Here is a 25,745-nt window from a genome sequence, read left to right as displayed (position 1 = left end):
GTTGGGAAGATTCACTGGAGAAGGGAATGGCAACCTACTCCAGTATTTTTGCCTGGAGAATCCCACGGACAGAGGAGCCTGGTGGGCTACAGCCCATAGGGTCTCAATGAGTCGGACATGACTGAGTGACTAACACTTTCACTTTATTTATTTAATGGCTGCAGGGCTTCTCATTTCGGTGGCTTCCCTTACGTTGTGGAACATAAGCTCTAGACGTACAGGCTTTAGTAGCTACAGCACGTGGGCTCTGTTGCTCTGCATCATGTGGGATCCTCCCAGACCAGGGGTTGAATCTGTGTCCCTTGCACTGGAAGGCAAATTCTTAACCACTGGGCCACCAGGGAAGTCCCCCATACTGTATTCTTTTTAAGAGGCAGCTCTCTGCATAGCACAGGGAACTCTACTCAGTATTCTGTAATCACCATGATGTTGAGCAAGGGAATTCCACCTGAAACATTGTTCTAAGATAGAGCAGCACAGGGAAAACCCGAGAGAAAAGACACGGGGGTGGGGTGTGGGGCTGGGGTAGGGAGGGGAGCCTAACCGCACAGACATCACTACTACAAGGTCAGGGCAGCAGCGACTTATGCTTTTTGTTTGCTTTTTACCATTTTTTTTTTGAATAGACAATACCAGCATATTAAGAAAATAAACCAAACAGTACAGAAAGAGCATGAATTAACCAACCAAGTTTTCTCCTGTCCCTACATCCCTGTTCTCTTCCTGAGGAACCACTATTCAAGGTTTTTGCTGTGACATATCTGTACAGATGTGACATGGAGTCCCTATTTTTTGCACCTTGTTTTTCACTGCAGATGGTGACTGCAGCCATGAAATTAAAAGACGCTTACTCCTTGGAAGGAAAGTTATGAACAACCTAGATAGCATATTCAAAAGCAGAGACATTATTTTGCCAACAGAGGTTCGTCTAGTCAAGGCTATGGTTTTTCCTGTGGTCATGTATGGATGTGAGAGTTGGACTGTGAAGAAAGCTGAGTGCCGAAGAATTGATGCCTTTGAACTGTGGTGTTGGAGAAAACTCTTGAGAGTCCCTTGGACTGCATGGAGATCCAACCAGTCCATTCTGAAGGAGATCAGCCCTGGGATGTCTTTGGAAGGAATGATGGATGCTAAAGCTGAAACTCCAGTACTTTGGCCACCTCATGCGAAGAGTTGACTCATTGGAAAAGACTCTGATGCTGGGAGGGATTGGGGGCAAGAGGAGAAGGGGACAACAGAGGATGAGATGGCTGGATGGCATCACTGACTCGATGGACGTGAGTCTGAGTGAACTCTGGGAGTTGGTGATGGACGGGGAGGCCTGGCGTGCCGCGATTCATGGGGTTGCAAAGAGTCAGACACGACTGAGCGACTGATCTGATCTGATCTGATCTTTCCTTTTTAAAAATGCAACTATAGGGAATTCCCTGGCAGTCTGGTGGTTAGGACTCCAAGTTATCACTGCTCAGGGCCTGGGTTCAATGCCTGGATGGAGAGCTAAAATACTGCAAGTCATGGGGCAAGGCCAAAAAATAAAATAAAATATAAAATAAAAATGCAACTCTAAGAGAGTAAATCTTGAAAGTTCTTATCACACACACAATTGAAACTCTGCATGGAGACATGTCAACTAGACACAGCAGTGATCATTATGCATTACATACAAAATACCAAATTATTGTGTTGTACACTTGCAACTAATAATAATGCTCTATAAGTTTTGCCTCAATAATGATAATAGTAATAATAAAGCAAAATCAGAAAAAAACCTGTAACTATAAATTTTTCTATATTAAACCACATAGGGCTTTTAATCTTACCACTTTTCCTGCTCCCAGGGTGTCACCGAAAAGTTGGGGGCTAGGGAGTGCTGACCACCCAGCATTCAGGGCCACGGGAAGGTGCAAGGGTCAGCTCCAGGTCTGAGTCCCTGCGTATCTGTGATGCAGAATGCTCAGCTTCTCTGTACATAGGTATGGGATTAAATCTTGGAGACAGAGTTTTGGATGAAGTAGAAAAGGATAGTTTTATTATTTTGCCAGGTGAAGGGGGACACAGAGGGATAATGCTGTTAAATCCATGCCTCCCAACTTGGGGAAGATAGTGACAAGTTTTATAGTAATTATTCAAAGAGGGTGTGATCAGCTCATGGACCCTCTTTTGATGAGTTGGTGACGAAGTGAGAGTCAGCATCATCAACCTTCAGGACCAACTGTCTGGGGTCTACATGCTTGTGGGTAGCACATCATTAACGCTTAGCTTCTCCCATCTGAAACGGGTTTCGGCTGCTGCTGCTGCTGCTAAGTTGCTTCAGTCATGTCCGACTCTGCGACCCCATAGATGGCAGCCCACCAGGCTCCTCTGTCCACAGGATTCTCTAGGCAAGAATACTGGAGTGGGTTGGCATTTCTTTCTCCAGGAAGGGGTTTCAGTGTCTGCAAAATAAACTCGAAGATATTGTTGTGTGTATCCATTCACAGGGAAACAGGACTTTGTTTGCCCTAAGGCTGCTCTTGACTCTTTCTCCTGGTCTTGCATCCCCTCCCTTCCCTAATTAACAACTGCTTAAATCTGCCCATTGGCACTCAGGCAAGGTCATGGAGGCTAAATGAAGGCTATTTCCTATAATCAAAGAAATTGGCGACACAGAAAGGCTCCAGTACCCAGGAGCCCCACAGGGCTCTGCACCTTACCATGTGGGCAGAGCTCTCTAGGGCTGCGACTCAGAGCTTGAAAAAAGGGCGTGGCCACATGAAATTTCTCAGTAGGAGGAGTGCATCCACCCAGGCGTCCTCCAGGGCATGGTTATCTTCTCCTGGAAGAATCTGGGTGTTAAGTCACATTGCGCTTTGGTACTCACCTCCCTACCAGGTGGGTACGGAGGGCCTGGGCAGCGGGGCCGGGCGGAGGTAAAGGACAGGGACAGGGGTGGCGAACAGCCGTTTCCGGAGATGGAACGGGGACTGGAGGTGGGGAGTGTGGGTGGGAGGTCGGTAGTTGGGTAGGGTCCGAAAGTGGTGAGGATGGGGAGTCGCTGGTGGAATGGAACTGGAGACAGGACCAAAGCGAAGTGGGGGCGGAGCCTGGGAGGACAGGGTGGGGGCGGAGCCTGGGTGGGTTGGGTGGAGCGTGACCTGGGCGTGTCTGGGCGTGTCTGGGGCGGTCTGGTCCAGAGCGCGCGAAGTCTAGCGGCTCCTGGGAGCTGGGGGTCACCCGCAACCGCTCTAGGGGTCCGGGTGTACGGGAATTGGTCTTCCGACGGGAGGCGGACTGGGTCGGGCGCGGACATCGCAGAAGCAGCACGGCCGGTGACTCGACCGCTAGTGACGCCCTGGGGTTCAGGGAGGCGGCGGGAGAAGCAGAAGCAGAGGTAAGGCGAGGGCGGGCGGCTGTGGCGCTGATACTGGCGGCTCAGGAAGCATCCGGCCTCCAGGTGCTTCTGGGAGGAGGGAACCTGAACCTGGAGTTTGTGCGGGGGTTCTGGCGAGCTGGTTGTTCGCCCAGGGGCGCCGGTGCAGGGGCGTGTCCTCCTCCCTGAATGAATGGCTCCTCTCTGGAGCCCTGGGGCTTTGGGGCCAGTTTGCCTGCTCGTGCATCTCAAGGTGGTGCCCCAGGGTCGATGAGGGGACGTGGTCAAGGGGAGGGTTCTGTGGATGGTCTCTCAACTCCCTGTCCCCGGGTCAGTCAAACTGCGGTCCTGCGGTAGGCGTGTCCTGACTTCTCGCTTTACTTCACCTCACACGAGGGATCCCTGCCCTGCTCCTAGTTCAGTCAACCTGTCATCATGGAAGTTGAAGAGAAATCTCATCACCTCCATCCCTACAACTGTGGGGTCTCACTCCACCGCTCCTAGATAATCCAGTTTCTCCACAACTCTGGGGTCCCAAGAGCCGATGTTGGCCTACGGAGGAAGGCAAGGTTACAGCGTTAGTTCCTTGCCAGGAATATGGGACCACCCGGAGGCACCTGAGATTGAGATAAAAGCAGTTTGCGGGGTGCGGGTAGAGAGACTCGGGGTGGGAGGGGCCTCACCTTCAAGACTCTGATAAGCCCCGTGGATCTTGTAGAATTTTTGTTGTCGTTTCCCATAAGGAAGATTGCATTTCAAACCAAATGGAGTTCAGAATCTATAGTGCTCATTTGTAAACTATTGTTGATCTGACTCAGTTTCCAGGACTCTCATTTATAATTCTGTGTTTTACTTCCTCCTTTCCACTTTGGGGACAAAGGACACGGTTCACCATCTGTATACAAATTTTATTCATCTCCACCTTTTCTGTTCAGGAGTCTTTATGTAAGAAGTGCAAAACTCTCCTTTTTCTTAGATCAGGAATCAGAAAACTACAGCCAGGGGCCAAATCCAGTCCCTCATCTGTTTTGTAGATCAAGTGTTAGAATACAGTGGCACATTTTCATTGATGCATAATCTCTGGCTGCTTTCCTGCTCCAACAACCAAGCTGTGTAGTTGTGACAAGAGTCTTGAAATTTTCTTTCTCTTCTTCAGTCCTTAAAATATTTGAGCTGTATGATGTAAAGCACAAAGAAGTGCTGGCGAATACTTGTCTAATGAACGGATTTGTGAGTGGCAAGTGAATGGTGGCGTGTGAGATTGGCTGGAGCTTCCTTTTCTGCTCCATAGGGCTGTATCTTTGCTGATCCCACCAAATCTTGTCTTCTCCTGTCTTGTCTGTCTGCTTTAGAAGATCTTTTTCAAGGAGTAAGATCGTTTTTGTTGTTCAGTTGCTAAGTTCAGTCACTAAGTCGTGTCCAGCTATTTGCGACACCATATAGCCCTCCAGGATCCTCTGTCCATGGGATTTCCCAGGCAAGAATGCCGGAATGGGTTGCCATTTCCTTCTCCAGGGGATCTTCCCAACCCAGGGATCAAATCCTTGCTTCTGCATTGACCAGGTGGATTCTTTACTGACGAGTCACCAGGGAATCATTAGAAATTAGCAGAGGGGTTCTAGTTGGGAAGGTACTGGGGACGAACCAAGATACTTGCAAGAGGTGGCCAGGTGGCCACTGTGGTCTTACCGATCCAGATATTGGGCCTGAGAAGTCCAAATGTGATTTTCCAACTCTACACCCTCAAAAAATTCTGTCTGGATAAAAACTATAATATCTGTGGATATCTGTATCATAGGGCATGTATTTCTTACACTATTTTATCAAGTAGTAATGTTTTCAAACTCAGAGAACAACTCAGATGGTGTTTATTACTTCTGTGAGAATGAATTTTGCATTCCTTTTAGAAGAGATAAAAAAGATTGCATGAGAAAAAGTAAATATATAACCAGAGTTATATAATTAGGAGACGGGCTCACATTTTTTTAAACTATATATATTTAAAATTTTTATTTACTTATCTATTTTTGATTGCCCTGGGTCTTTGTTGCTGCAAGAGGGCTTTCTCTAGATGCGGCGAGTGAGGGCTCCTTTCTAGGCCTGGCTTTTCACTGCCATGGCTTCTCTTGCTGCAGAGCACAAGCCCTAGCGTGTGCAGGCTTTGGTAGTTGTGCTGTGTGGGCTCAGTAGTTGTGGCTCGCAGGCTCCAGAGTGTGGGCCCAGTAGTTGGGGAGCACTGGCTTAGTTGTACTGTGGTATGTGAGATCTTCCCGGACCAGGGAATCAAACCTGCATCTTCTGCACTGGCAGATGGATTCTTAACCACTGGACCACCAGGCAAGTCCAGGTTTTCACATTTTATGCCTCTTCCCCTCAACACTCTTCCTCCCCTTTACCTTGTTGGCCTTGCTTGTGCTGCTAGAAACACAGAAACGTGTTTGCTTTGGGATGCCAATGTGTGCCTATCTAATATTCCCATAATATCTATTCCATAATATTAATAAATATTGCTTATTTTATCCTTTTTGTTGAATTATGCTATCAGATGAAATGTTAAATGCAGACTCATGGGATGTGTCTGACAAAGTGAGTATATGAATATATTCCTAAAAAAACATCCTGCAGAAGCTGTAATCTCTGAATTGTGACAACCTTAGGTGGAATCGTTTTAATAGAATATAACTTACAAACTGCCTGCAATACTGTGATAAGAATTTTAAAAGCTTTTCAGTGCAAAAACCCAGTGCATTGGGTTAGAAAGGCAGAAAAAGTCTTGATTTTTAAATAGTATTGTAATGAATGCTCATTGTGAGGCCCTGTGAATAAATGAATTTGAAAATCACGTGATTATAAAGAAGGACAGAAGAGATTAGAAAAAGGAGCACATTTGAAAGTGTTCTAACAGCTAATGTCAAGCCAAAGGAAATGAGAGTCACACTAACAGGCTCCTTGTTTGGGGACTAGATACATCCAGAGAGCTTGGCAGTGGGGTTGTTCTTTACATGAATATTGTTGTCCCTGTTACCTTGGATACACCTGAGTATTTCTAAGAGTGAAAAAACCAGGTCAACATATATGTGCTTCTTTAGCTGACCCACAGATGCACAGATCTGTAGTCTGAAGAGCTGCTATAGCTAATATGAAGACCAGGGAGCATGATCTTAGATGCTTATTTATGTCAGATTGCTAGAGTTATTTGTTATTTAGCCACAGCTAACTGATACACCCACATTGATCTCTACCTTCTCTTCAACACTTTATCCTTTACTCCACATACAACATATTTTAGAAACAATTTATGCATACCTTACATTATTCTCTAGCTTTATTAATATATTATTTAAGACTGCAAATGAGAGAAACTCAGTTGAAACTGGCTTAATGCACAGGGGCAATTCGTTAACTCACATAATAAATTCACACGGATCAAAGCGTTGAGATAATACTAGGATCTTCTTTTGTTCGGCGTTCTGAGGGTTTTCTTGTATTTCCTTGTAGGGGAAAGGTGAGACCCCAGAAGCTCTAAGTTTTCATTCAACCAGGTTAGTACATACTCAGAATAAATCAAAACTTTTCTTTTTCAGTAATTACAGATAGGGCACACAAAGGGCAAGCATGCCTTGAATACTGGAGTGAAATTCTTCTTTTCAGCCCTCAAATAACCTATTTTGTGATACTGGTGCATCTTTAAATTGATTTGAAGGTTCTGATAGCTTATGCATAGAGTGAACAGTGCTGGTCTTCACGGTCTCTGAAGGAGAAAATTTAACTCTAGGACCAAAGATGGATCTGTTACTCAGATTGTATAGCAAAGTGTTCTTAAAGTGTAAAGGGACAGAGAAAGCTTCTGACATAGACATCAGAAAGGGGCAGAAAGATTACCCACCCTCACTAGCTTAAGCAGGGCATTATATGCTTCTGAACTGGCTGCTGAGAATAGGTAAAAACAATACCTCAAGGTTGTAAGAGTTTCACCTGACCATTTCCCAAGGCATACTTCCTGAGATAACTTCAGCACAAGATTAGCCAGGGAGAATGGGTTCCAGGCAATGTCTGGGCAATGTCTCTGGGCAAGATATACTATTGCTGTGCAATCAGGGGTACAAGTCCTGAGAAACAGGTTCCCAGACAAGATTTGTTACAATTTTAATCAGTAACATATAGCCCAAGAAAAGCATTTCCATGAGCAAGACACTGGCTGTGTAATTATCAGCTCTGGACCTAAAGAAAAGCCAGTTTTCAGGTAAGATACATTGTTGCACAAGGCTTAAGGAAAGCATGAGCTAGAATGTTCACCTCCTCCTTTAAGTGCCCTAGACTCCCTGCCTAAGTTAACTCTCTGAGTTCAGTTCAGTTCAGTCGCTCAGTCGTGTCCAACTCTTTGAGACCCCATGAATCTCAGCACGCCAGGCCTCCCCGTCCATCACCAACTCCCGGAGTTCACTCAGACTCACATCCATCGAGTCAGTGATGCCATACAGCCATCTCATTCTCTGTCGTCCCCTTCTCCTCTTGCCCCCAATCCCTCCCAGCATCAGAGTCTTTTCCAATGAGTCAACTCTTCGCATGAGGTGGCCAAAGTACTGGAGTTTCAGCTTTAGCATCCATCATTCCTTCCAAAGACATCCCAGGGCTGATCTCCTTCAGAATGGACTGGTTGGATCTCCTTGCAGACCAAGGGACTCTCAAGAGTCTTCTCCAACACCACAGTTCAAAGGCATCAATTCTTCGGCACTCAGCCTTCTTCACAGTCCAACTCTCACATCCATACATGACCACAGGAAAAACCATAGCCTTGACTAGACGAACCTTTGTTGGCAGAGTAATGTCTCTGCTTTTGAATATGCTATCTAGGTTGGTCATAACTTTTCTTTCAAGGGGTAAGCGTCTTTTAATTTCATGGCTGCAGTCACCATTTGCAGTGATTTCGGAGCCCAAAAAAATAAAGTCTGACACTGTTTCCACTGTTTCCCCATCTATTTCCCATGAAGTGATGGGACCAGATGCCATGATCTTCGTTTTCTGAATGTTGAGTTTTAAGCCAACTTTTTCACTCTCCTCTTTCACCTTCATCAAGAGGCTTTTTAGTTCCTCTTCACTTTCTGCCATAAGGGTGGTGTCATCTGCATATCTGAGGTTATTGATAGTTCTCCTGGCAATCTTGATTGCAGCTTGTGCTTCTTCCAGCCCAGCATGTCTCATGATGTACTCTGCATATAAGTTAAATAAGCAGGGTGACAATATACAGCCTTGACATACTCCTTTTCCTATTTGGAACCAGTCTGTTGTTCCATGTCCAGTTCTAACTGTTGCTTCCTGACCTGCATACAAATTTCTCAAGAGGCAGGTCAGGTGGTCTGGTGTTCCCATCTCTTTCAGAATTTTCCACAGTTGATTGTGATCTACACAGTCAAAGGCTTTGGCATAGTCAATAAGCAGAAATAGATATTTTTCAGCTCTTTGTAATTTGCTTATGTAGCAAGCTCCACAGTATGGCCCATGTTTCTCACAGGCCTGGAATGTCCTCAGTCACTGTCTGCTGAATGAATATCCTTGTGTGTTTCATAATCAAAGACACTGTGAGTCTAGGCCAGCAGTCAGCTTGCTGTGTGATCTTCAGTTGATCAGGCAGGGTTGCTGAGGCACTAACAAAGCTTTTGTATGAGGCAGTCCATTGCCCTGAGCTGGGTCCTGGACATCAGATGATCAGATTTAGTTCCAGACAGCACTGCAGAAGTATAAGCTCAATGAAACCCAATTAGCAGTAGGTCTCAAGGATGCAGAGTGTAATTGCTTATTTTCCTAAATAACAGAGACACACTGTGACTTAATTACAATAGTTTCATTGTGAAATAGAATTGGGGTAATTTCCAAGTAAGTATATCTTATATTAATGAGATTTGTTCAATCTTATTGGCATTACTGTGAAATGCCTTCATGCTGCAAATTATTTTCTAAATTGCTCATGTCATCTGTGGAAGAAAAACATCTGATTTCCTTCTGGAGGTGAAATGTGTGTGTTTCAGAAAAGTTTCCATGCTCAACTTTCCTGGGTGACAAGACTTGATTGTGCAAACAAAAGAAAGCAACAACAACAACAACAACAAATCACGTATCTCCAAGGCATCAGTGTTCAGTTTAATATCCACCATGAAACATCCATGTATTAGGAATTTTTTCACCAGGAGTCTGGAAAGCTGAATCCACCAATAGTTAAGGGTCTTAACATTTGAGACCGAACTCTGCTTCAGGGTATCAACAGTGTTACCAAATACTACCAAAACATTGGAGTTTGGAGCAGAGAAATATTATTGTAGGGCCATGCAAAGAGACAAGTGGTAGTTCTATGCCCCCCAAACCCCAAATTCCCTGAAGGGTTTTAGCAAAGCATTTTAAAGGCAGGATAAAGGAGGGGCATGGTTGGTTGCTGCAACTTCTTGGTGTAGGAATCCTTTGTTCTTGCAGTTGTCTATGTAGGTCAGGTGATGATGCTCCTGTAAACCTCCAACAGTAATATTATTCTCCATTCTGCAACTTTTTATCCCTGTATGAATGGAAAAGTGCTATACCTTTAAGGTCAGAGCCTTGAGGATCCTGTGTATTTCAGGCTCTAGGCAACATTCTTATAGCAAAAGCAATAAAATACAAAGGTAAAGTAAAAGAAATAGATCTACTACGGAGTCAAATTTGTTCTTCCCTATTATAACATGGAATTTCCCAAGTGGTGCCGTGGTAAAAAATCTGCCTGCAATGCAGGAGATGCAGGTTTGATCCCTGGGTTGGGAAGATCCCCTGGAGAAGAAATGGCAAAGCACTCTAGTATTCTTGCCTGAAAAATCTCATGGACAGGGGCACCTGGGGAGCTATATTCCATGGGGTCACAAAGAGTCAGACATGACTTAACAACTAAACAAACAGCTAAACAACAACAATTACAACATGACCTTAGACAGATATTTAACATTCCTTTTCTTCAACTTGTTCACTTATAAAGTAATGAGGCATTCATTTATTGGGTAACTCCTATGTACAAGTGCTTTTCTAGGCATTAGGAAAAGAGCAGCCCATGTGGGTAGACTAGATTCTTAATTTCTTGGAGCTTACATTCTAGCAGCAAAGACAAAAAGCACATAGGTGAATGAATAAATGAATAATTAAGCAAAGGTTAATTTGATGCAAATACAATCAGAAGATATAATTGAGGTGGGAGTTGTGACTTTGGGAGGAGGGATCGGGAAAGTACCTCTGAGAGTGGTAACATTTGAGTGGCAATTTGAATTATAAGTCGTTTAGTCGCTCAAGTTGTGTCTGACTCTTTTGCGACCCCATGGACCCCCCTTCTCTGTCTATGGGATTTCCCAGGCAAGAATACTGGAGTGGGTTGCCATTTCCTTCTCCAGGGGATCTTTCCAACCCAGGGATCGAATCCAAGTCTCCTGCATTGCGCATGGATTCTTTACCACTGAGCCACCAGGGAAGTGAGGAATGGAAAATTTGGAGTGGGAACATTCCAGGCAGACAGAATGGCACAGGGAGCCTTGAGATAGAAACTTATTGATGTCTTAAAATATCTTCAATTATATATTTCAGCCATTTCTCCTCTTATAGAAATTTCAGAACTGTGTTCCTCCTTTAGCATCCTGTTTTCTTCATTGTCATGGGTTGGGTTTAATTGTCCTTATCTAGGTTAAGCTTTCATTCAGACAATTTCCTAATGAATTGAATGGGTCTAATTAATTAAATTGCTTATGACTCCTTCCTAGATTTCTGCAATTTGTTTTCACCATTCCCAATCTAACACATACCTCTTTCCCAGCCAGTTTTCTAATGTGATTAGCCACCAGACACTAAAGCATAGAGGTAAAGAATCTGCCTACAATGCAGGAGACATGGGAGACAGGTGTTCCATCCCTAGTTGGGAAGATCCCCTGGAGGAGGAAATACTCCAGTATTTGTGCCCCCCAAATTCCATGGACAGAGGAGCCTGGTAGGCTACAATCCAAAGGGTCGCAAAGAGTAGGATAGGACTGAGCGACTAAGCAAGCACTCTCTAAAGCATAGAGGAAGAAGAAAACACTGCTGCTCAAACCTTACACATCCATGTATCCTGATTCCTTCCCAGTTACCAGCAATTGCCCAGGAAGTATGTCAGATTTAAAATGGTCATTCATCTAGTATTTACAGCAAGGGGTTGTGATAGGCTGGGACCTGGGACCTTTTGCTTGTAGCTGGACACTCTTTTCCTCCAGCAACAAAATACAAAGAAACGGTATGAGACTAAAAATAACTGTGTGGATGTGCAGTTGGGGGAAATTATGGATGAAATATACAAAGAGACCAAACCCTACCCCCCCAAAACCAAAAACACTACTGCTATTTTGAAGAGCCTGGAGCAAAAGCATGGTAGAGAGCATGCCCCCTGTCCTCAACACCACCTAAGGGGACGGCAAACCACCTAAGCCATCCCTCTGGCCAGACCCATGGGCATACCCCTGTGCTGTTCAGTGCTTAGTTGCTCAGTCGTGTCCGACTCTTTGCAACCCCATGGACTGCAGCCTGCCAGGCTTCTCTGTCCATGGGGATTTTCCAGACAAGAATACTGGAATGGGTTGCCACGCTCTCCTCTGGACACACCCCTACCCTCACCCAGTGTAAGGAACAAGCTAGTCCACCCTCAGGGAGTGAGCAAGCAATGGAACCTGTTACTTGTTCTGGCTCCCCCTGTGTAGCAGGGACTCCCAGTAAAGCTTTGGCTGAATTTCTGTCTGGCCTCTAGTCAATTCCTATTGATTGGGGAAGGCCAAGAACCCTGGTCAGTAACGTATGATGGCATAATGCCCCAGCACTTCTAGGCAGTATTGATAAAATCGACATTGATAAAGATACTTAGAGTAAGGCAGCTAGTACATATTTCACATGTTGATCAGATAAGTCATTGCCTCTATGAAGGAATGCATGATGCTATGATGGGTCCACCTGCTATCTAGAAATATATCAATCAGTGATGATGGCCAGTTCAACTCAGCCCACTCCAGAACAATCAACAAGAAAGTCAGAGTCAGGTTGCCATCACTTCATATCCTGGAGCCCAGTAAATGTGCTGCTCCTTTTAATCCATGATTCAAAAATAAAATGCTTCGGCAACACGACAACCAGTTACTAATGGAGGTGACCTTGTGCAGAAGACAATGCAACTTTTGCATTTGCCTTAAAACAGGAGGTAATAACAGAATCTACTTTGCAGGATTGTAAGTTTGTTGATGCATGCCATGTGGTGAATATAACACCGACAAAGGACCCCTACGGTTATTATCAGTTCTCATCGTACTCATCCTTGGTTGTCACCTTTTCAGTTAAAGCTCTCCTGAAATACCCAATTGAAAATAATAACTCTTAGTCATAAAAAACAATGGAATCATGCCATTTGCAGCAACATGGATGGACCTTGAGATTATCATACTAAGTGAAGTAAGTCAGATCAGATCAGATCAGATCAGTTGCTCAGTCGTGTCTGACTCTTTGCGACCCCATGAATCGCAGCACGCCAGGCCTCCCTGTCCATCACCAACTCCCGGAGCTCACTCAGACTCATGTCCATCGAGTCAGTGATGCCACCCAGCCATCTCATCCTCTGTCGTCCCCTTCTCCTCCTGCCCCCAATCCCTCCCAGTATCAGAGTCTTTTCCAATAAGTCAACTCTTCGCGTGAGGTGGCCAAAGTACTGGAGTTTCAGCTTTAGCATCATTCCTTCCAAAGAAATCCAAGGGCTGATCTCCTTCAGAATGGACTGGTTGGATCTCCTTGCAGTCCAAGGGACTCTCAAGAGTCTTCTCCAACACCACAGTTCAAAAGCATCAATTCTTCGGCACTCAGCCTTCTTCACAGTCCAACTCTCACATCCATACATGACCACAGGAAAAACCATAGCTTTGACTAGAAGAACCTTTGTTGGCAAAGTAATGTCTCTGCTTTTGAATATGCTCTCTAGGTTGGTCATAACTTTCCTTCCAAGGAGTAAGCGTCTTTTAATTTCATGGCTGCAGTCACCATCTTCAGTGATTTCGGAGCCCAAAAAAATAAAGTCTGACACTGTTTCCACTGTTTCCCCATCTATTTCCCATGAAGTGATGGGACCGGATGCCATGATCTTCGTTTTCTGAATGTTGAGTTTTAAGCCACCTTTTTCACTCTCCACTTTCACTTTCATCAAGAGGCTTTTTAGTTCCTCTTCACTTTCTGCCATAAGGGTGGTGTCATCTGCATATCTGAGGTTATTGATATTTCTCCTGGCAATCTTGATTCCAGCTTGTGTTTCTTCCAGCCCAGCATGTCTCATGATGTACTCTGCATATAAGTTAAATAAGCAGGGTGATAATATACAGCCTTGATGAACTCCTTTTCCTATTTGGAACCAGTCTGTTGTTCCATGTCCAGTTCTAACTGTTACTTCCTGACCTGCATACAAATTTCTCAAGAGGCAGGTCAGGTGATCTGGTGTTCCCATCTCTTTCAGAATTTTCCACAGTTTATTGTGATCCACACAGTCAAAGGCTTTGGCATAGTCAATAAAGCAGAAATAGATGCTTTTCTGGAACTCTCTTGCTTTTTCCATGATCCAGCAGATGTTGGCAATTTGATCTCTGCTTCCTCTGCGTTTTCTAAAACCAGCTTGAACATCAGGAAGTTCACAGTTCACATATTGCTGAAGCCTGGCTTGGAGAATTTTGAGCATTACTTTACTAGCGTGTGAGATGAGTACAATTGTGCAGTAGTTGGAGCATTCTTTGGCATTGCCTTTCTTTGGGATTGGAATGCAAACTGACCTTTTCCAGTCCTGTGGCCACTGCTGAATTTTCCAAATTTGCTGGCATATTGAGTGCAGCACTTTCACAGCATCATCTTTCAGGATTTCAAACAGCTCAACTGGAATTCCATCACCTCCACTAGTTTTGTTCGTACTGATGCTTTCTAATGCCCACTTGACTTCACATTCCAGGATGTCTGGCTCTAGGTCAGTGATCAGACCATCATGATTATCTGGGTCGTGAAGATCTTTTTTGTACAGTTCTGTGTATTCTTGCCACCTCTTCTTAATATCTTCTGCTTCTGTTAGGTCCATACCATTTCTGTCCTTTATCAAGCCCATCTTTGCATGAAATATTCCTTTGGTATCTCTGATTTTCTTGAAGAGATCCCTAGTCTTTCCCATTCTGTTGTTTTCCTCTATTTCTTTGCATTGATCGCTGAAGAAGTCTTTCTTATCTCTTCTTGCTATTCTTTGGAACTCTCCATTCAGATGTTTATATCTTTCCTTTTCTCCTTTGCTTTTTGCTTCTCTTCTTTTCACAGCTATTTGTAAGGCCTCCCCAGACAGCCATTGTGCTTTTTTGCATTTCTTTTCCATGGGAATGGTCTTGATCCCTGTCTCCTGTACAATGTCACGAACCTCATTCCATAGTTCATCAGACACTCTATCTATCAGATCTAGGCCCTTAAATCTATTTCTCACTTCCACTGTATAATCATAAGGGATTTGATTTAGGTCATACCTGAATGGTCTAGTGGTTTTCCCTACTTTCTTCAATTTAAGTCTGAATTTGGCAATAAGGAGTTCATGGTCTGAGCCACAGTCAGCTCCCGGTCTTGTTTTTGCTGACTGTATAGAGCTTCTCCATCTTTGGTTGCAAAGAATATAGTCAGTCTGATTTCGGTGTTGACCATCTGGTGATGTCCATGTATAGAGCCTTCTCTTGTGTTGTTGGAAGAGGGTGTTTGCTATGACCAGCGTGTTCTCTTGGCAAAACTCTATTAGTCTTTGCCCTGCTTCATTCTGTATTCCAAGGCCAAATTTGCCTGTTACTCCAGGTGTTTCTTGACTTCCTACTTTTGCATTCCAGTCCCCTATAATGAAAAGGACATCTTTTTTGGGTGTTAGTTCTAAAAGGTCTTGTAGGTCTTCATAGAACCGTTCAACTTCAGCTTCTTCAGCATTACTGGTTGGGGCATAGACTTGGATTACCGTGATATTGAATGGTTTGCCTTGGAAACAAACAGAGATCATTCTGTCATTTTTGAGATTGCATCCAAGTACTGCATTTTGGACTCTTTTGTTGACCATGTTGGGCACTCCATTTCTTCTGAGGGATTCCTGCCTGCAGTAGTAGATATAATGGTCATCTGAGTTAAATTCACCCATTCCAGTCCATTTCGGTAAGAGAAAGACAAATACTGTATAATAAACTTATATGTAGAATCTAAAATACAACACAAATGACCTTGTCTATGAAACAGAAACAAACTCACAGACATAGAGAACAGACTTATGGTTGTTTTGAGGGAGGGAAGGACTGAGATTTTAGGGTTAGCAGATGCAAACAGTTATATAGAGAATGGATTAACGGCAAGATCCTACTGTATAGCACAGTGAACTATATTCAGTATCTTGTGATAAACCATAGTGGAAAAGAATATGAAAAAAAAATGTAAAACCTGATAGCTTTGCTGTATAGCAGAAACTAACACAACATTGTAAATCAATTGCACTTCAGAAAAATAAATTTAAGAAAAATCAACTTGTTTTCACTCTCTGTTCCCTTATCCTGCTTTATTTTGCCTTTTTTTTTTTTTTTGGCATTAATTACCATTTGACCTGCTGTATATTTATTTGATTGTTATCTGTTTCACTCTAAAAAAACAAACAAAAAAACTTCCTGATCATTGAAGTCATCCTCTCTGAAGGATCACCCTAGATAAGTGTCTTGCATATAGTTGGTGCTCAGTACATACTTGCGGATTAAACAAATCAACAGTATCACAATCAACCATGCCTCGTGGCTGAGGTTGAGCTGTAGGGACTGGCCAGTGGCTGAGTCAGGCGGATAAATGCAGAGGCAATTTTTATCTCTTCTTGCTCTATTCACAGTTGGAGAATGAGCTGGAAAACAATTTGGATCACTGTTTTAGGCTTCCATCTCAGGTAGCACAGTGGTAAACAATCCGTCTGCCAATGAAGGGGAGGCAGGAGATGCCGATTCAATCCCGGGATTGGGAGAATCCCCTGGAAGAGGAAATGGCAACCCACTCCAGTATCTTTTCCTGGAAAATTCCATGGACAGAGGAGTTTTGTGGGCTACAGTCCATGGGGTCACAAAGAGTCTGACATGACTGAGCACACACACACTCATGGACAAAGATCTGCTTGAGCTTTGTAAAAATAAAGCCCTTCTGATATGCTACGCATTATAGGTAGACCTTCAGAGAAGGCAATGGCACCCACTCCAGTACTCTTGCCTGGAAAATCCCATGGACAGAGGAGCCTGGTGGGCTTCAGTCCACGGAGTCGCTAAGAGTCAAACACGACTGAGCGACTTCCCTTTCACTTTTCACTTTCATGCATTGGAGAACGAAATGGCAACCCACTCCAGTGTTCTTGCCTGGAGAATCCCAGAGACGGCGGAGCCTGATGGGCTGCCGTCTATGGGGTCGCACAGAGTCGGACGCAACTGAAGCGACTTAGCAGACTCAGCAGCATAGGTAGAGCTTATTGCATTATTACATGCCATCAGGGAGTTTTACTATCGTCTTGATCTCTGCTGAGCTGAGATTAAACAACAGCCTAGTAGACACTGGCAGGAGGCATCTAGGTTTCATGGGATTATGATCCTCCTCTCTTTCATGAGAAGAAGGGCATTAGGAAACACCTAGAATAGTTTTTCCTACCCAAAGGCTGATAAATCATTATTGAAAGTGGAAAAGGAGGAATAGGCTGTGGTGACTTGAAGCAGCATTTCATGGCTTTGGAAGATATGACATGTGAATCACTAATCTGGACCCTACTTTGGCTATCTGATGTGAACAGCCAACTCTGGAAAAGACCCTGATGCTGGGAAAGATTGAGGGCAAAAGGAGAAGCAGGCAGCAGAGGATAAGATGGTAAGATAGCTTCACTGACTCAATGGACATGAGTTTGAGTGAACTCTGGGAGACACTGAAGGACAGGGAAGCCTTCTGTGCTGCAGTCCATGGGGTCTCAAAGAGTTGGACAAAACAACCGAACAACAGTCCTTGGAATCAGTTGAAATACCAGGCACTTAAAAAATAAAAAGATGCTGAATTTAAACAGAATTTTCTGAATGTTGTCTGTGGATTCTAATTTGGAACCCTTTTGTTTTTCTTATTTTGATCCGGGAAATATACACTGTCCTCTTAAGTTTATTTTCTTATAAATGAACTCATTAAAATGCAGCAAAAATTAAACAAGCTTAATTAACTTAAGCAAATGTAATATTTTCATGGATTAACTGAAGGGAATAGAACCTAACACATTTATTTGTTATGTGCATCAAACATATTAAACGACTAGCTTAATGATCCCTCCACAAACTAATACTTTTGTTTTAATGGAAAAGAGAGTTAATCATAAAACAACTCCCTCTAGCAACATGGAATGAATAAGTCACAGCAGACTGTCTTTCTAGATAATTAAAGTTCAGATTTAGCCTTTTCTTTCAGAAATATCTTATTCGATCATTTTTTTAATTTAATTTTTAATATTCATTTATTTATTTGGCTGCCCTAGGTCTTAGTTGCGGCACATGGTATCTTGGATCTCCATTGCAGCGTGCGGGATCTTACGTCGCATAATGTGGTATCTTCAGTCGTTCTTGTAGCATGCAGGTTCATTTTAGTTACTGCACATGGGATCTTGTTTCCCCAACCAGGGATCAAACCTGGGCCCCCTGCATTGGGTGTGTGGAGTCTTAGCCGCTGGATCACCAGGGAAGTTCCAGGTATGGAGACTGAGGATAAGGATGCAGTCCATCACCGTGTTGTAAGCCAAAGGATAGAGGTGCATAAGGAAGCTTAGAGATGTCTTCCATACCTATCTAATATGTACGGAGGAAAGGTTCATTAAATAAGTATATAGAATACCCAGCACAGTATTTGATCCATAGCTTACAATTAATAAATGTGAATTCTTTGTTTTTAAGTATAGTTGACTTACAGTGTTAGTTTCAGATATACAGCAAAGTGATTCTGTCATACACATGTATATATCTATTGTTTTCCATATTCTTTTCCATTATAGGTTATTACAAGCTACTGAGTATAGCTCCATGTGCTATACAGCAGGTCTTTTTAAAAAAATCTATTTTATATGTAGTAGTGTGTATCTGTTAATCCCAAACTCCCAATTTATCCCTCTCCCCCCTTCCCCCTTTGTTAACTATAAGTTTGTTTTCTATGTCTGTTAAACATTAGTTCTTTTAATTGGTTCCAACTGCCAAAAGTCCATATTTTTAAAATAGATGTTGGACCAAGAAGAAAAACTGAAGAAATAATCTTAATTCTCCAAGTATATTCCTTTGTGATAATGAAAAGAAAAGAAATTCATTTTTTTTTTTTTTGGTGCCAACCAGATGGTTGGAGGTAAAGGTCTACAAAGCATTGTGATGTCATTTGCATTAATTAATTTAATAAATAATCATTAATTAAACTTTATCCAATACTGCTTTCATGAATCTTGAGTATAAAATTGCGGCAAATGGATGGAACTATGGGTTTTAGACTGATAATGTAAAAATGTCATGTATCTGCCTGTCTTGTATGTCAACGGCAATCCATTTGAGTTAAGATTTGGAGAGAGTGGTAATAAAAATGGAATTTTAAAATATGATAATATGAGCCTATTTAGCTTTCTAACAACAAGAAAACAAAAGGAATAATGTTTGAAAATAGTTATAAAAATTGAGAGCTTAATGGACAGGTCCGGATGCCAGTTGAAACCTACTTCTTAGCATCCCCTGCTGTTTAAAGCTTGATTTTTCTCACAAATATCCCCAAGTTGATTAGAAAATATCTGAGAATTCAATCTAATTACATGCACTGTTTTAGGACTTGGAAATGATTCATCTGGAACGTAATAAAGTTTAATCTTCCTCTTCACCCAAATTTATACTTGTTGGTAGAGGGGAACTTACCATATGTGGAAAGATGAGTATATTTCAGAAGAGACTCCTGCTTATAATCAGACTCAAGAAGCCATTATTCTAATTCAGATTTACTATCTTCTCCACCAGAACTGATTTCTCTTCATCCACACACAAACGATAATTTATGTCCTAATGGTCTGAACTGCTGACTGCCCGTTGAGCTTAGAATTCAACCTGAGTTGCTATCATTCTTTATAGAATGATATACATTTTACTATGATTTAGAAGTGGCTGAGTGTATTATAAAATGTTTTAAATGTGAAAAAGCATCTCCTCTTAATTTAAACATCTCGTCAGGAGAAAACTAAGCCAACAAGGTAGTGAAATAATGTAATTACTCTGATTTATGGTACATATTCTTTCTTATTTAATCTGTTCTCTTGCCTTCTGAGAGAGAATTCTGGAAAAGTATTTAGCTAAAATAAGTAACTCTTAACTCCACATGATTTATCTTTCTCTGTAAAATCCATATATATTTTTTTCTACTAGGACCTGAATTTATTTTTTCCTTTTTGGGGCAAGATTTCTTGGGGGGAGTGTCTTAAATTTCCTTAGTTTGAGTTAATATTGATCAGGTAATAAACACTGAGTGGAAATTCAGACATAATAACATGGGCATTCTGGACTTTTATTTTGATTCCTTTTAAAGTGAATATAGCAGTAATTTGCCCTCATTGATTGATGGGGACTGGAAAGTTTGGATAAATAACTCTTTACCCCAGTGTAGATGGGGACTGGATCCTTGAAAATTTGAAAATACTCCACAATGGCCCAAAAGTGGAGGGATGGTTTTGTTTCTGAGCTCACCTTGGATGAAGCAACACAGTACTTTAAGCAGATCACATTGAAAGGGTAGAAATGAAAAGAGAAACCTCTTTTTCTGCGAAAAAGGGTCAGCCTAAAAAGAGAACTCCAAAGACAGCTGTCAAGATGGAAATCAATCCAAGTTTGTTTTTTTTTTTAAATAGAGTGGCAGAAAGTTACAAGAGAAGGAGGCCAGTAACCAAGGAGGAGCAATCATCTTTCTGATTGAAAGTGGTCCATTGTCGAGAGAATCTTGGGATCCATAGTTAATGAAGTCACCCTCCCCACCCCCCACAGGACCGGTGCACTGAATGGTTATCTTCAGCACATTTGTCAGAACTGTGATCTGCCAATTAAGACCAGTGATGACAGCTCAGTCTTTTATCTGTCTCCAGACATCCCCTCCAAAGGCTTCTGTTTAAATGTGTATTGGCTTACTCCCTGCAGCATCCTCCAAATATCACTTTCCGGCTCTTAGGCAGCTAATTAGACACATCTGATGTCTGGCTGCGTGTGTGTGAATTCTTCCCCGACCCACTTCCCACTTTGTGACACAGGCCAGGGCTTGCAGCGAAAGGAGAGAGACTGGCACCTGCTTGTTTGTCTTTAGACTTGGATGAGTCTCCTTGTGTGTGTCGTGTGTGCTGTCTGTATTGGTTTGTGTACTCCAGGATATCCTGGCTAACTTTCCGAGTCAGTGGAGTAGTTCTTCTTCATACATTTAAAACTGTTGAATAATACTCCAGGTTGGATATTTAGCCACATTTCCAATTTTTCCTCCCCATTGCAGTCATTAAAGTCTGATCTGATTTGAGGATGAAAAACAGGTTTTTGTTTCATTAGGCTAATTGGTTGCACTCAGAAGCATTGTGGTGAGAAGACTTCTGAAGACAAATCTGTCCCCTGATGTAGAGTGTGGTCCTGTACTGGGGTTGATTAGCAATGTCTGCCTTGAATGCAGGGGTGGAGTGGATACTGGGTGCTATGATTGATTTGCAGTGTCTGCATTGAGTGGAGGAGTGGAGTGGATACCAGATGTGTCATATCCTGGCTTTCTTGATAGGGATAGACACCTTCACCTTCCAAATTCCCAATGAGCCTGCAAATATAGATCTTCACAGTGATCAAGAACAATAAAGTGTCACATTAGGTAATGCGGTCAATTTCTATTTATTAGGACAACAAATAGGTTCTTATCTTTGAAACTTGTCTTTGATGAATTCTCAGTACACAAAATCTTGCAGGTCTGTTTCCTGATGTCCCTTTGGCCATTTTTGTTTGAGACTGTCACCCCATGAGAGTCCGCTGCTCTATGGCTGTTGGTTTCCAGTATAAACTTGGGGAAATTTGATCCTTTAAGCTTTTGCATAAATTAAAATGAGCAGCACACTTTGGTTTACACTGTCTGGTTACTGCAGACTAATCAGCCCCACTTCTAAGATGCTCAAAACAAGACAACCACATCCATGTGTTACCTCAGCACAGGACCACTGGCAAGCATCTCAGTCAACTTGCTGCTGTGATGGCCACATAACAGGACTTATATGCTATGTCATTTCCTAGCACACACTCAAAAATATAGAAATACAAAATAATTCATCCCAGAGAGCAGACAGAAGACAGCTAAATGTAAAAGAAGGGGAAAACCAACTCTAAAATATTTGATTCAGAAGGTTTTGGGAACCCCCTTGAGGATGTGTGGTTTCTTAAGGTGGACTGTAAAAATAGACCTGGCTAAGCAAATCCAGAGAGAAACTGCTGTTCGTCAGCCAGTAATAGAATCCTGGCTGTTTCTGTGGCAAGAATGGGGCATGACAAATTTTTGAAGGTTCTGCCAATACCTCTAATATTTTTTATCCTTTTTCATGATATTTTATCACAGGATATTGAATATTGTCCCCTGTACTATACAGAATGATCTTGTTATTTCTCCATTCTGTAGATAATAGTTTGTATCTGCTGACCCCAAACTCCTAATCCTTTCCTCCTTTCCCACCCTCCCCCTCCCCCTGTCCCTGCACTGGCAGCCACAAATCTGTTTTCTATGTCTGTGAGTCCATTTGGGGAATTAATTTTTATTCAAATTTATTAGGAGATCAAGAATCCAGATAACACAGTTGAACTTTTGCTCCTTTGAAAGATGAAGTGGGTCTTCTACGATGAAGCCTCCACAGTCACTCGGTGTAACTTCTATTGAGGCTGCAATTGTGGTCCAAGGTCAAGGGGAGGGACTGTGGACCTCACCTTGGGAGAGTAAGACTGTTAGGGTCACGTTAAGGTAATGTGAATGAGACACAGACACTAGACTGCATGTGTGCCCAGTCATTTCAGTTGTGTGACTCTGCGACCCCATGGACTGTAGCCCGCCAGGTTCCTCGGTCCCTGGGATTTCCCAGGCAAGAATACTGGAGTGGGTTGCCATGCCCTTCTTCTGGGCATCTTCCTGACCCAGGGGTCATACCCGCATCTCTTATGTCTCCTATGTTGCAGGCAGATTCTTTATCGCTGAGTCACCAGGGAATCGCGGTAGTGGTTGCTAAGAGGGAGGGGAGGGGAGGAAGGGATGTATTGGGATTTGGGGGTTAACAGATGCAGACTATGATATAAAGTGTATAAACAACAAGGTCCTACTGTAGAGCACAGAGAACTATGTTCAATATCCTGTGACAAATAATGGAAAAATACAAATATACATATATATATATGTATAGCTGAGTCACTTTGCTGTACAGCAGAAATTAATGCAACATTGTAAATCAACTACACTTCAATAAAGTTAAAAAAAACACACAAAGCAAATAATGTGAATGTATCTTTGCAGACACTTTTGGTCAGTCAGTCTGCTGTAGGTTTTACCCCTCAGGTAAAGATCATGTGTAAAAACTCTGATACCCTTGAGGGAAGTGCCCTAGTCAAGATTAGATGAAGGAAGCACTAGACTTTTAAAAAAATCCATTCTGAAAATCTCTGCTTTTTAAATTTTATTTATTTATTGGCCATGCTGTGCAGGCATATGGGATCTTAGTTTCCCAACTAGGGATCAAACCCATGTCCCTGCACTGGGAGTCTAGTCAGTCTTCCCTGGACCACCAGGGAAGTCCCTGTAGGCTTTTATTTTCCTTTATAATTCAAATGACCTTTTTTTAAAGTTTCTTTTTTACTTATTTATTTTTTTAAATTGGGGAATAATTACTTTACAATATTGTGATTGCTTTTCCTATACATCAACATGAATCAGCCATAGGTGCGTGTCCCCTCCACCCCGAACACCCTCTCATCTCCCTCCCCACCTCATCCCTCCAATTTGTCACAGAGCACCAGCTTTGGGTGCCCTGCATCATGCATCAAACTCACACTGGTTATCTAGTTTACATATGGTAATGTATATGTTTCAATGCTGTTCTCACAAATCATCCTACCCTCTCCTTCCCCCATTGAGCCCAAAAGTCTATTCTTTTAACATCTGTGTCTCCTTTGCTGTTTTTAATTGAGAGCAGAGAAAAGGGACAGGAAAACTTGAAAAAGACTCAGAAAAAGGCTGTGGAGGACCTTCGGGCAGACTTGGCTGCCTTTCCTGATCTCTCTAGAATCATCTTGCTTCTGGAAAATATTTACCTTTGGCTGATGAGGCAGCTCATTCACGGATGGTGACTGCCAGGCCCGATCTCTCTCCAGGGGCGGGCAGCTTGCAGATGGAGCCACTTATACAGTGCAATGAGCCGCCCAAGCCATAGGAAACCTAATGGGACAGAACATGGTCTAATTTTCCAGGAGAGCCAGGCAGCCACCTTGTGATTTGACATCCAATCAGAGTTCCCATTTGGGGCTCCCTGGTGGGCCGTTCAAAATTCCCATTGAAGAGGCAGCTTTGTAAAACCAAGCTTGCTTCGGCAGGGAGCTGCCTCTGGGTGTGTAAGACCGCCCCTGTGATCTGCTTGTTAGATGTCCGTTTGCCTGATTCTGCTCCCCCTCTGATCCGCCAAGGAATGAAGGCGCCAGGAGCCCTGAAACAGATTCAGGATTTGTATATATTTCTGCTACAAGTCTTCCATGGTGGCTCACACAGTAAAGAATCTGCCTGCCAATGCCGAGAACTAGGTTCAGTCCCTGGGTCAGGAAGATCCCTTGGGGAAGGGGATGTCTACCCACTCCAGTATTCTTGCCTGGAGAATCCCATGGACAGAAAAGCCTGGAGGACTGCAGTCCATAACATCACAAAGAGTTGGGCAGGACTGAAGGGGCTTAGCACACATACACACACCCTGGGACTAAGCAACTGAAGCCTGGGAGCTGCAGCTCCCTGCAGACAGGACTGTGCCCTTCAGCGGTCATGGGGATAATGACACCTCATAAGCACTGTGCTGTGGTTGCTCATTTTACAGGTGCTGCCACTGAGGCAGAGTTTAAGGAACTCGTCAAGGCCAGACATAAGTGAAGTCGCTCAGTCGTGTCTGACTCTTTGCGACCCCATGGGCTATAGCCTACCAGGATCCTCTGTCCATGGGATTTTCCAGGCAATAGTCCTGGAGTGGATTGCCATTTCCTTCTCCAGGGGATCTTCCCAACTCAGGGATCGAGCCCATGTCTCCCGCATTGTAGACAGATGCTTTACTGTCTGAGCCACGAGGGACATAGGGTGAGCAGAATCTGCATCAGCGACTACATTTCCATCATCACACCACATCAACACACCCTACCCAGACCAGCTTCACTCACCTGCTTTATCTTGAAGGCGGAGTGTTTATTTCTGCCTCCAGCACTGGGCATTCAAAGGCAGAGAGTTCACAGACTGTATCTTATTTAGATGAAGACCTTGGAGGTCTTTAATCAATTTTATTTTAAAAAATGATCTATTTATGTATGTCTTTGCTGGGTGTTTGTTGCTGCATGCGGGCTTTCTCTAGTTGCAGAGAGTGGGGGCCACTCTGTAGTTGCGATGTGCCGGCTTCTCATTGCCCTGGCTTTTCCATGTAGAGCATGGGCTCTAGCACACACAGGCTTCAGTAATTGCAGCTTGCAGGTTCAGTAGTTGTGATGCAAGGGCTTAGTTACTTAGTCGCCTGTGACATGTGGGATCTTAGTTCCTGGACCGGGGATCAAGTCTGTGTCCCCTGCAGGTGGATTCTTAAACACTGGACCACCAAGGGAAGTCCCTTAATTTTAACCTCTGATTTCCAGGTCCTTATCCTGCTTTTCCCAAGTTTCATAGAGAATGGACTAGTCCTCACTCACCCGGTCAAGAACTGAACAACCAGGTAACTTGCATCTCCAGAGACCTGGCTCTTTCCTGGCTAACATTTGCCTTCCAGTGTGGAAAAGAAAGACCTCTAGGGTGAGAGCTTTGCTATTTATAGTCTCATGGGCCATCACAATGTCATCATCTCGGATAGGACACGCACCCTGTCATCAGGGCAGCCCATTCATTTCAGATGACCCACAATTAGGACTCATTTGGCAGAAGCCATTTGCATTTCTCACTTAACTCTCAATTCACTGCCTGTCTACTCAGCTTTCTCCCACAGGCAGTGGCTGGTCTGATCCCTCAGTCATTGCCACATGATATCCACTTCAAAGGGCTGCATTTGTGAAGCTAATAACAA

The 25,745-nt window shown here is 43.2% G+C and overlaps 1 long non-coding RNA gene across 1 annotated transcript; it reads left to right on the top strand.

Moving 5' to 3' along the window:
- The first annotated feature begins 3,166 nt into the window (after positions 1–3,166).
- Positions 3,167–18,850, top strand: LOC147355314 (uncharacterized). Its single transcript, XR_015143981.1, has 2 exons — positions 3,167–3,370; positions 17,928–18,850. It is a non-coding gene; the product is annotated as an uncharacterized LOC147355314 (long non-coding RNA).
- Positions 18,851–25,745: the final 6,895 nt, after the last annotated feature.

The sequence above is a fragment of the Bos grunniens genome, chromosome 17 (assembly GCF_055505025.1).
Source record: "Bos grunniens cultivar Pamir isolate PY7600 chromosome 17, Bosgru_T2T1.0, whole genome shotgun sequence".
Taxonomy (NCBI): domain Eukaryota; kingdom Metazoa; phylum Chordata; class Mammalia; order Artiodactyla; family Bovidae; genus Bos; species Bos grunniens.
This window is presented reverse-complemented; position numbering and strand designations above follow the sequence as displayed.